Source organism: Podarcis filfolensis (genome assembly GCF_964270895.1).
Source record: "Podarcis filfolensis genome assembly, chromosome: 11".
Taxonomy (NCBI): Eukaryota; Metazoa; Chordata; class Lepidosauria; order Squamata; family Lacertidae; genus Podarcis; species Podarcis filfolensis.
Window position 1 is genome coordinate 50,280,319 of NC_139613.1, and position 10,904 is coordinate 50,291,222.

The 10,904-nt window shown below is 47.7% G+C and overlaps 1 long non-coding RNA gene across 1 annotated transcript; it reads left to right on the top strand.

Annotated features, from left to right (window-relative positions):
* Positions 1–545: 545 nt before the first annotated feature.
* On the top strand, positions 546–3,830 carry LOC310745109. The gene is made up of 4 exons (XR_014539942.1): positions 546–1,766; positions 1,980–2,086; positions 2,204–2,322; positions 2,566–3,830. It is a non-coding gene; the product is annotated as an uncharacterized lncRNA (long non-coding RNA).
* Positions 3,831–10,904: the final 7,074 nt, after the last annotated feature.

Genomic DNA, 10,904 nt, shown 5'->3' on the forward strand with positions numbered 1-10,904 from the left:
AAGCATCTGTAACCCGAGGTACCACTGTACCTAAACATAGCATTATGCCTGCATCTGCTTGCATCTGCTGCTGAAAGCCCTTACAAGATTGGTAGAGTTTTGGTTTTATAGCTTGTCTTGCCATCCAAGAAGTATTTTATGAACTACTACCAAGGTCTGAAGAAGCTGTAAAAATCCACATTGTTGCAGATTCCACCCTGACCCGACATGTCATTTTTTGCTCCTAGCGCTCCTTTGATCCTTCAGGTTTCCTCAGCCTCTTCTGCTGAGTCACCAGCTGCTTCTACATGCCTGACCAAGTCCTGGAAGGGAGATTAAGTCATTTCGAAATCAAAAGTTGGTAATGTACGCACAGTGCATGTGTACATCTTTGTGGCATGAAGCTGAGCTACGTTGGCAAGAAGAGAGTGTTTGGAAGTTGGAAGCTGAGGCCTTCAGGGCTTGGCAGGGCCCCTCACCAGTCCAAATTAGATGCACTGACAGCCATTGCTTTCCCTGCCGGGACCCAGTAGTAGGTGCCAGTGCCTGTTTAGAACAGGAACCAAGCTCAGGTGGTCCCATCCACATGGACCAAACACCATTCTAAATTACCTAAAATTCAATGTCCTGATGCATAGATCTATTAAAATCATTGATTCCATAGAGCTATAGTCCAGGTAGGGCTACATCTAAACATTTCATAGGCCAGGGCATTGCATTTTGGGTGAATTAAGACGTTGGTTGCTACCACAGATGAGAGCTGAGCTTAGCTCCCATTGAAAGTTCTGTCTCCCATCTACCACTGAAGCATGTCCAGGAGGCTGGTGGAGGTTGATGGATGTGGCATCAGAAAAAGCTTGTGATGGCCAAGGTTGCCACAAGAAGAGCAGAGCCTGGTGTTGAGTGGGGGGACATCAGCAGCACCAAACCACAGGCTCCGTGGAGTCCAGCACCAGCCCTGGGTGTCTGAATGTGTTTTCTAATTTTGGCAAAAAATGACTGGAACAATCAGCAATCAGGAAGGCCAAAATTTCAATAAGGAATGGGAAAATTTATAATTTATCTTAAAAACCATTGCAAACAGTTAAAACTGTTAACAGGACTGGAATAACACTTGTAGTTTAATGGTGGACGTAATGGAGATGTAAAAGATTTGGATTATTATAAAAGATGCAGGAGGAAATGGTTAACAATAGGACCCACAAAGGGAAGGAGGGAAGTCCAGAAGATTCCTTGCAATCTTGTTTTTTATGTTTTATATTGGATATGTGATTGTAAAACTTTGATCTGAAAACCAAGCAAACAAATTTAAAACGAAAGTGTTTTCTAATTTGTGCAAGGATTGTAGCCACAATACGTCCCTGCTTAATGGTGAAATTAGATGCGACAGAGGGGATGTTCATATTGTGGATATATTTCTCCAGGCACTGCAGCCTTCATCTGAAGCCTCCCCTTTCACAGCTGCTTTTAACAAAAGAAAACAGCAGCTTAACAAGCCACAAAAATGTGAGACTGTAAATTTTGAGAGACAGCACATCACAGTCTCCTGTCCTTATCTCTCCAATACTTCCTCTCCTTGAGTCCAAAAGGTCAGGTCTGGCCCTCATACCTCTGTTTGATATGACTGATGTGTCTGAGCGCAACTTTCTTCTTTTCTTTCTTGTTGTGCAGAAACGTCGTCGTTCTCTTCCCATGATTTACCCTGATCTCAGCCTCCCTGTTTAAAAAAAGGATAGGACACTGAAGAATGTGAAATGTAAGCAGGGTTTATACTGGAAGATAGCCAGGTGAGCTGTGCATCTTCTCCTTCCCAGAGAAAGATGCTTGGGCCACCTCAAGCTGTTCTCATTCCTGTCTCCCTTCCAACAAAAGCAAGAGCAGTGATGGCACAGCCAGAGACTCTGCACACTTTTGGGATTTAGTTAATCCCAAAAGCCAATATCAATGCTAAAGCCTTTGCTTTTAGGAATACTCTTTTACCTTTAACATTTGGTTGACAGTGAGATTTGACGGCTGCAGTCCGCCCCCCCTCCCCCGTCACGTGGTAAAGCAGGACTGGAAGATGTTACAGCCCAAATATTTCTCCAGGTGACTGTAAAAGGAACAGGTGCTCTCCCTTTAAGTCAATCTTCACATTAATGGGGTGTGGGTTTTTTGGTCAGGGTTTCATTACTCTGACCCCTTTAAATTTCTCATTATTTTTCAATAATATTTTATTGCTCAGCCGGATTACGAGTTTCATGTATTACGGTCTGCCAATTACCTGTTCACCTGGGAGGAATAGCAATTGCCTCTGAGTGAGCCCTAAGGAGGAAAACAGCACCTGTCCAAGTGAGGGACTCGGTGGAGTGCAGAACCCGCATCACAAAGCAACATCTGAAATCGGGGCAAAAGTGGTTCTATGTTGCAGGGATCTCTGTCAATTCTCTGTGGAACCTTCAGTGTGGGGTTTCGCAGGGCTCAGTCCTATCCCCCATGTTGTTTGACGTCTACATGAAACCGCTGGTAGGGTTATCGGGCGGTTCGGAGTATGTTGTCAGCAGTACGCTGGTGACACTCAGCTCGATTTCTCATTTACATCTGCAGGTGAGGCAGTGGAAGTGCTGGACCAGTGCTTGGACTGGATGAGAGCCACCAAACTGAAGCTCAATCCTGATAAGACAGAGACACTGTGTGTGTGTGTGTGTGTGTGTGTGTGTGTGTATACATACAGTGGTACCTCGGGTTAAGTACTTAATTCGTTCCGGAGGTCCGTACTTAACCTGAAACTGTTCTTAACCTGAAGCACCACTTTAGCTAATGGGGCCTCCCGCTGCCGCCGCGCCGCTGGAGCACGATTTCTGTTCTCATCCTGAAGCAAAGTTCTTAACCTGAAGCACTATTTCTGGGTTAGTGGAGTCTGTAACCTGAAGCGTATGTAACCTGAAGCGTATGTAACCCGAGGTACCACTGTATATATATTTGGTGGGTTTTTTTTACATATCATTTCCAACAATCATTTAACATAAATTCTTATCTTATACAATGTTTTGGACTTCCGTCAACAACCTCTGATGATTTTCCATTCTTTATCACTTATTCTGCATTTCTTAATTTCTCTATTACTCTTAATTACCATTAACTAATAATTATTTTCATAGTCTTGGCACAATCACATCCCAAGCTGGCTGCACATGCAATTTGAATTTAAAGCTATGTAGTGCCAAGGCGAATCGACCATTGCATATGCCACATAAATACCTGCAATACTAGCATTATTATGGGTGCGTTTAAAAATAAACCATTGAAAGCATCGGCCGTATTGTTCAATGAATTGTAGATACACGATTGGTCAATGAATCGTAGATATGCCCTTTTTAAATGTGTTTTTTTGGGGGCGTTATTGGGTTCTTGTTTTTATTTTGATTATATATTTTGCGGTTTTAAATTTTGATTTTGTTCTGTGAACCTCCCTGTGACCTCCGGGTATAGGGCGGTATATAAATTCAATAAATATAAATAATAGATATACAGTGTACAAACTGACAAGCTCTCATTAATCTTAATTAAAATTTATCTTTATCAGATCTGGCACCTGAGAAAGAAATTATGTTTACTAATGTAATAGGTTTTCCTCATATCTCTGGATTGCCTATGTCTGAAATTTTAAGAAGCAAGGTTAAGTGTCCTGAAAACAGCTGATTTTGTAGCTATCCTCTCTCACATGTAAATAACCTTCAGTAGTGGTAGCAATAATATCTCAGGTCAAACCAGTTCAGAGATAACAAACAGGAAACCTACATATGTTGCCGCTTTGAACAATACTGGTGGCCTTTCAGATTTTGGAAGCTTTCCAATTTGCAAGCATTGTTGTAGCTGGTGCATAACTGCTCCCTAGTGGAAAAGATATACCACTGCAGATTATTTCTATGCCTAGTTGTGACATACTGGGACGCGGGTGGCGCTGTGGGTAAAACCTCAGCGCCTAGGACTTGCCGATCGCATGGTCGGCGGTTCGAATCCCCGCGGCGGGGTGCGCTCCCGTCGTTCGGTCCCAGCGCCTGCCAACCTAGCAGTTCAAAAGCACCCCCGGGTGCAAGTAGATAAATAGGGACCGCTTACCAGCGGGAAAGTAAACGGCATTCCGTGTGCTGCGCTGGCTCGCCAGATGCAGCTTGTCACGCTGGCCACGTGACCCGGAAGTGTCTGCGGACAGCGCTGGCTCCCGGCCTCTAGAGTGAGATGAGCGCACAACCCTAGAGTCTGGCAAGACTGGCCCGAACGGGCAGGGGTACCTTTACCTTTAGTTGTGACATAAGATATTTAAGTCAGTTGAGCATGTTGCCATCAGAATGTCAAAGAATCTGTAGCTGGATTTATTTATTCACAACAGGTAATATGATGCTGGGCTTCTGCAATTTTTTTTGGGGGGGAAATAGAATTTCTGTGATTTGTTCTTCTAAAATCCACTTGATTACTTACTTACTAGATTACTTTACCCACCGTGACACAATGTTGAGGGGGCGTGCGTGCATGTCATGCGCAATGCGCATCATACACATCACCTTTTCAGTGGTCAGCTCCTCTGGTTATCTCTTGCTTGGACTACTGCAATGAGCTCTATGTGGGGCTACCTTTGAAGGTGACCCGGAAACTACAACTAATCCAGAATGCGGCAGCTAGACTGGTGACTGGGAGCGGCCGCCGGGACCACATAACATTGGTCTTGAAAGACCTACATTGACTCCCAGTTCGTTTCCGAGCACAATTCAAAGTGTTGGTGCTGATCTTTAAAGCCTTAAACGGCCTTGGCCCAGTATACCTGAAGGAGTGTCTCCACCCCCATCGTTCAGCCCGGACACTGAGGTCCAGCACCAAGGGCCTTCTGGCAGTTCCCTCACTGCGAGAAGCCAAGTTACAGTGAACCAGGCAGAGGGCCTTCTCGGTAGTGGCACCCGCCCTGTAGAATGCTCTCTCACCAGATGTCAAAGAGAACAATAACTACCAGACTTTTAGAAGACATCTGAAGACAGCCCTGATTAGGGAAGCTTTTAATGTTTGGACAAATGTATTTTAATATTTTGTTGGAAGCCGCCCAGAGTGGCTGGGGAAACCCAGCCAGATGGGTAGGGTATAAATAAATTATTATTATTATTATTATTATTATTATTAGCCTCCGCAGACAATGCGACGTTGTTCACATGACATCACATGCATGCAGCGTGTGACAGGCCCCCCTCAATCTTGGGGGCAACCTGGCGCTTCTGTCCCCAGCTCAGTTTTTTTGCCAGGTCAGGCTTCCTCACTCAGGGAAAACCAGGACTGCGTTTGCTTAGTAACATCCATGGTTCTCTTTCTTTCTCTTGGATCCCAAGGCAGCTAGTACCTCCTGAAGGGCCAATATACAGAATAAATATCCTGTCTGTCCCATGGGTAGATATGCTCTCCACATTGCCATTAATTTTACTGCCTCAATAGCATACTACTCAGTCCATGCCAGAAGAACAGAACTGTGAACTTTGGAAGTTTATGAACTCTCGCCATCAGGGGCTGGTCCAATAAAAGTAATTGCCTTACCTGCTTTGCCTCATTGAATATGGAGAAGGCAATAAACCCAGTGAATCACGTTCAATGTATTTCCTTCTGCGCTCAGTAAAGACCTTTTTTATTATTACCAGTGCCCTGGGATGTATGATTCATGAAACAAGTTTGCACATATTTAGTCTACTCCTTGGGAAGGTGCTGCTTTAATCTTGTTGCGGGTCAACTTCATGCTAATGAAGATGGAGAAGTTACGGCACGATCCTATTCATTTTTCCACAGAAGTGAAGCCACGGTGTTCAACAGGACTTATTCCCAGAAAAGTGTGTATAAGCCTGTAGCCTAAAACTTGTATGGGCAAAACTCGGTGGTAGGTCAGGGAACCATTGAAGAAAGTAGGGATGGGGAACCTGTGACCTCCCCAGCTGTTGCTGAAATACAACTCTCCTTTTCCCTGACCATCGATCAAGCTGGCTGGGGCTGACAGGATTTGGAATCCATCAACATCTGGAGGATCATAGGTTCTCCAATCCTAGACTAATGTATCTGGCAATATGGTGAATTCTTTCCCCCCCCTTCCTTCCTTCCTTCCTAGGTTCCTAGGTGGGTTCCTTCCTTCCTTCCTTCCTTCCTTCCTTTCTTTCTTTCTTTCTTTCTTTCTTTCTTTCTCCCTCTCTTTCTTTCTTTCTTTCTTTCGCCAAAAGTGGTCTATTGTGTTAGTGTCAGGGAACTGTCATCGGAAGAACCGGTGGTGCAAGGGCTCCCAGAGGTTGAGAGAGACTTATCAGCGGAGGAGGGAACCAGCAGGGGGAGAGAAAGAGCTCCAAGGGAAAGCGAGTCGGAAGAATGGCTCAGAGACAATTCCAGCGAGAACAGCGGGGAGGTTTCAGGACCTCCTATAGGGACACCCACTCCTCGCCGGAAACTGTCACGTAGAGAGTCCAGAAGACGTGTTTCCGTTAAGGAGCTCTTATGCTGGAAGAAATTCCGTAAACGCCCACTGTCGGATTCTGCCAGCGACTGACGGAGCCATGCTTATGGAGCTCCGTTACAGACAGTGGTTTGTGGACTTAGCCAAACACTGAGGGACTAGGAACTTTACGCACAAGCAGCTCAACATCCCATCACAGCAATCCGACAGTCCCTGAAAGCAGCTTGTGCAGAGAGGCATCATGAGCAACCCAGCCGGAACCGGAGAAGCAGGAGGAGCTGGAGCCGGTCCAAGCCTGGAAGAAAGGTACTGGGTGTTGGAGGTCCAGCTAGCGCTGCAAACGGCGAGGCTCGATGAGAGGAGGGCTCAGGATGCAGAAAAGGCAAAGGCCCCCCCACAAGCAAGAAAGATGCCAGGATTGGTGCAGAAGTTTGGGGGGGATCCCAGGAACTATCAAGCCTTTAGGACAGAGATGCAGTATGCTCTTAATCTGCAGTTTGATGACTTTCCCGACGAGGAATCGCGAGTGGCGTTTGTGGTTAGCCATCTCGAAGGGGGGGCGAGAGACTGGGTTAGACCCCTGATGGCAGGGCATAATGAAGTCTTGAAAGACGCACGGAAGTTTTTTCGCGCCATGGACCTGATGTTTTCCAGCGACATTGAACAGGGAGTGGTGCGCAGACAGTTGATGGCTTGTAAACAGGGGAGCCGATCTGTCCGTGAGTACTGGACTGAGTTTACTATGTTGATACACAAATTGGGGTGGGATCTGTCAGCGGAACCCATTCAAATGCTTTTCGAAGAGGGACTTTCTTCGGCTGTGAAAGACGAACTTTCCCGGGCGCCCAGGGCGGAGTCTATGGACCAGCTGACCAAATCAGCGCTGACCATTGGAGCACGCCAGGAGGCTAGAGCCTTGGAGAAGCGGGAAGGGAAAGGGGAGCGTTGGAGGGATTTCCGCATTCCAGAGATTCCGGAGCCAACTTTCCCGCCCGCAGAGCCGATGGAAGTTGGAACAGCGCGCGCGCGGGCAGTTTCAAATCCCAGTGAAGGGCGGAAGAAGGAGGGGAAGAGCCCCAAGAAATGTTATCTCTGCCAGCAGCCTGGTCATTTTGCCAGAGTCTGTCCACAAAGAAAGGAATGGCAAGGGATGGCAGGAGCTGTTGGGGGGAAGGAGGAGGAAGGGCAGAACCAAGTAAAAGCCAGCACCTGACTGCCACCATCAGGGCACAGCAGTCAGGCCAAGGAGCAGTAAAAGTGCCCACGCCGGAACCTCCGAGACCAGCCCTAGTGATAGAGGTGTTGCTAGAGCTGCCAAACGGACATCCCTTAAAGATAAGGGCGCTGTTGGACTCAGGCAGCTCCTGTAATTTTATGAGCAAGGAGTTTGCAGCAGAACACCAGATACAGACAATCCCTTTAAGCAACCCCTTGCAGGTGACCATGATCGATGGGAGAGAGCTGTTGGGAGGAGAAGTCAGCTTACAGACCGTCCCAATGGTAATGAGGGTGGCCAGGCACACCGAAAGAATAGCGTTCAATGTGGCCACCTTGGGAGGGGCTCCCATTATTTTGGGGATGAGCTGGCTAGCGTTGCATGATCCGCTAGTGGGCTGGCATCAGAGAGTGGTCTCCTTTGGGTCAGCACATTGCCTAGAACATTGCAAAGAGGGCAAGGCTCCGGAAGGGGCAAAGGCCTTTCTAGCAGGAACAGAAGTAACGGACAAAGGAAAGGTGCCCAAACAATACGCTGACCTGAGCAATGTCTTCAGCGAAAGGGAAGCAGACAAACTACCACTGCATAGACCCTTTGACTGCCAGATCAATCTAGTCCCTGGAGCCCAGCTCCCTGTGGGCAAGCTGTATGCCATGTCAGACAGGGAACTGCAGGAGTTGAGGGAGTTTATTGACAAAAACCTGAAGAGAGGTTTCATCAGAGAGTCCAGAGCGGTGGGGGGCAGCCCAGTGTTTTTTGTGGACAAAAAAAACACGGATAAACCTAGACTTGTAGTGGACTTCCGGAGCATAAATGCAGTGTCGGAACCAGTGGCTTTCCCCATGCCCAGGATTGATGACATTTTGACCCGGGTGAGGAAGGGAAAAATTTTCACTAAACTGGACCTAAGGGGGGCATACAACCTGATACGGATAAGGAAGGGGGATGAATGGAAGACAACAATGTTCACCCCTCTAGGGGCTTTCGAATATCTCGTTATGCCCTTTGGATTACAAGCAGGCTCAGCATGTTTTCAATCGTTCATGAACCACGTCCTGGGACCTCTGCTCTACAAGAATTGTGTGGCCTTCCTAGATGACGTATTAGTCTATTCAGAGAATGAGGAGCAGCATGTAAAGGACGTCAGAGAAGTGTTGAGCCGACTGCAAGCAAACCAACTGTGGGTGAAATTAGAGAAGTGTCAGTTTCACACCAAGGAGGTGGAATTCCTGGGGTACCGCTTGTCAGACAAGGGATTAGCCATGGATCCAGGCAAGGTCCAGGCGGTACTGGAATGGAAGACACCGAAAACGAAAAAGGATGTGCAAAGATTCTTAGGGTTTGGGAACTTTTATCGGAAGTTCATCAAGAACTTTGCCCATTTAACGGCTCCCATCACGGACTGTCTCAGCAGCAAGAAGAAATTTGTTCGGACGGCAGAAGCGGAACAAGCATTTGAAGAATTGAAAAAGGCCTTCGCTTCGGAAGAACAGCTCCTGCACGTGGATTTACAAAAACCCATGAGAGTGGAAACTGACGCATCAGACTGGGCGGTGGGGGCGGTGCTTCTTCAGCCGGGGAAGGATAAGTCGGAGTGGAGACCGTGTGGCTTCTTCTCGCGGAAGTTAAACAAATCCGAGAGGAACTACACGGTATATGACCGAGAACTACTCGCCATTCACGAAGCGTTCCGGAAATGGAGACACTTACTAATTGGTGCACAACACAAGGTGCAAGTATGCACGGACCACAAGAATTTAGAGTACTGGAGAACGGCACGAGTGCTCAACCAACGGCAAGTGAGATGGGCACAGGAGTTCTCCAAATTTTATTTTGAAATTTGCTATGTGCCAGACCCAGAAAACGTCAGGGCGGACGCTCTCTCACGCAAACCAGAGTATTTGGAGGGGGAGGGAGCACCCGAAGAGAGACATATCATCCCAGAGGACCGCTGGGTATGTGGGGCGGCGTTGGTGGGGCAAAGGGAACTGGTAGAGGAGACGCAGAATGATGAATACGCCCAGAATAAGCTCCAAGGTCTAAGGAGGGAGGGAGAAAACTCCGGAGGTTTTGAAGAAAGAAACGGGGCATTGTATTACAAAGGGGCACTATATATACCCGAAGGGGAATTGAGAGGGAGAGTACTCAAACAGCTGCACGACAGCCCTACAGCAGGGCATTTTGGGCAACACAAAACCATGTGGTTGGTTACCAGGGAATTTTGGTGGCCCAGGGTGAGGGAAGATGTAAGGGAGTATGTAAGAGGGTGTGACCAATGCCAGCGAGCCAAGGGAGAAAGGCGGGCGCCGGCGGGGTTGTTAGAACCGTTGCCCACACCAGAGAGGCCATGGGAGGCGGTATCGATAGATTTTATGACTGATCTGCCGAAATCCAAGGGGAAAACCGCCATACTGGTAGTAGTAGACCTGTTAACTAAGATGGGCCACTTTGTAGCTTGCTCACATGCAGTCACGGCGGAAGAGACAGCTAAATTGTTTGTAGAACATATTTTTAGACTGCATGGCGCCCCCTTGAGGGTGGTCTCAGACCGGGGCAAACAATTCACGTCCAGGTTCTGGAGGAAGCTCATGAGCTTACTGCACGTGGAGGTCAATTTTTCGACTGCCCGGCACCCAGAAACCAACGGGCAGGCGGAAAGAGCAAACGGTATCCTCCAACAATACCTGAGGTGTTATGTCAATGACAGAGAAAACGATTGGGTGGAAAAGTTGGCGCTGGCGGAATTTGCCTACAATAATGCGGAGAATGTGTCCACCGGGATGAGCCCCTTTTTAGCTAATTATGGGTGCCACCCCAGGGCATTTCCAGGGGGAGGAGGGGAGAGATGGAGCGTCCCAGCCGCAGAACTTTTTGTAGAAGAAATGGAAGCGATCCATCGTCAACTCCAACTCAACTTAGAAAGGGCCAAAGAACAATATAAGAAGCAGGCAGACAAGAACCGAAGGGAAGGTGAAACCATAAGGGTGGGGGATCAGGTGTGGCTGTCTACCCAAGGATTGCCATTCAAGGGGGGTTGCAAGAAATTGAGACCCAAAAGATTGGGACCATTTGAGGTCATTCAACAGGTTAACCCCGTAGCTTTCAGACTCCGGTTACCGAACCACATGAAACTGCACCCAGTATTCCACAGGTCATTACTGTCACCGTATAGGGGGGGAAAAGAAGGGGTTTCCCCACAGGGACCAGTCTTAGAAGAGAGGGAAAGCAGCAACCATGTGGCGGAAATCCTCGACTCCA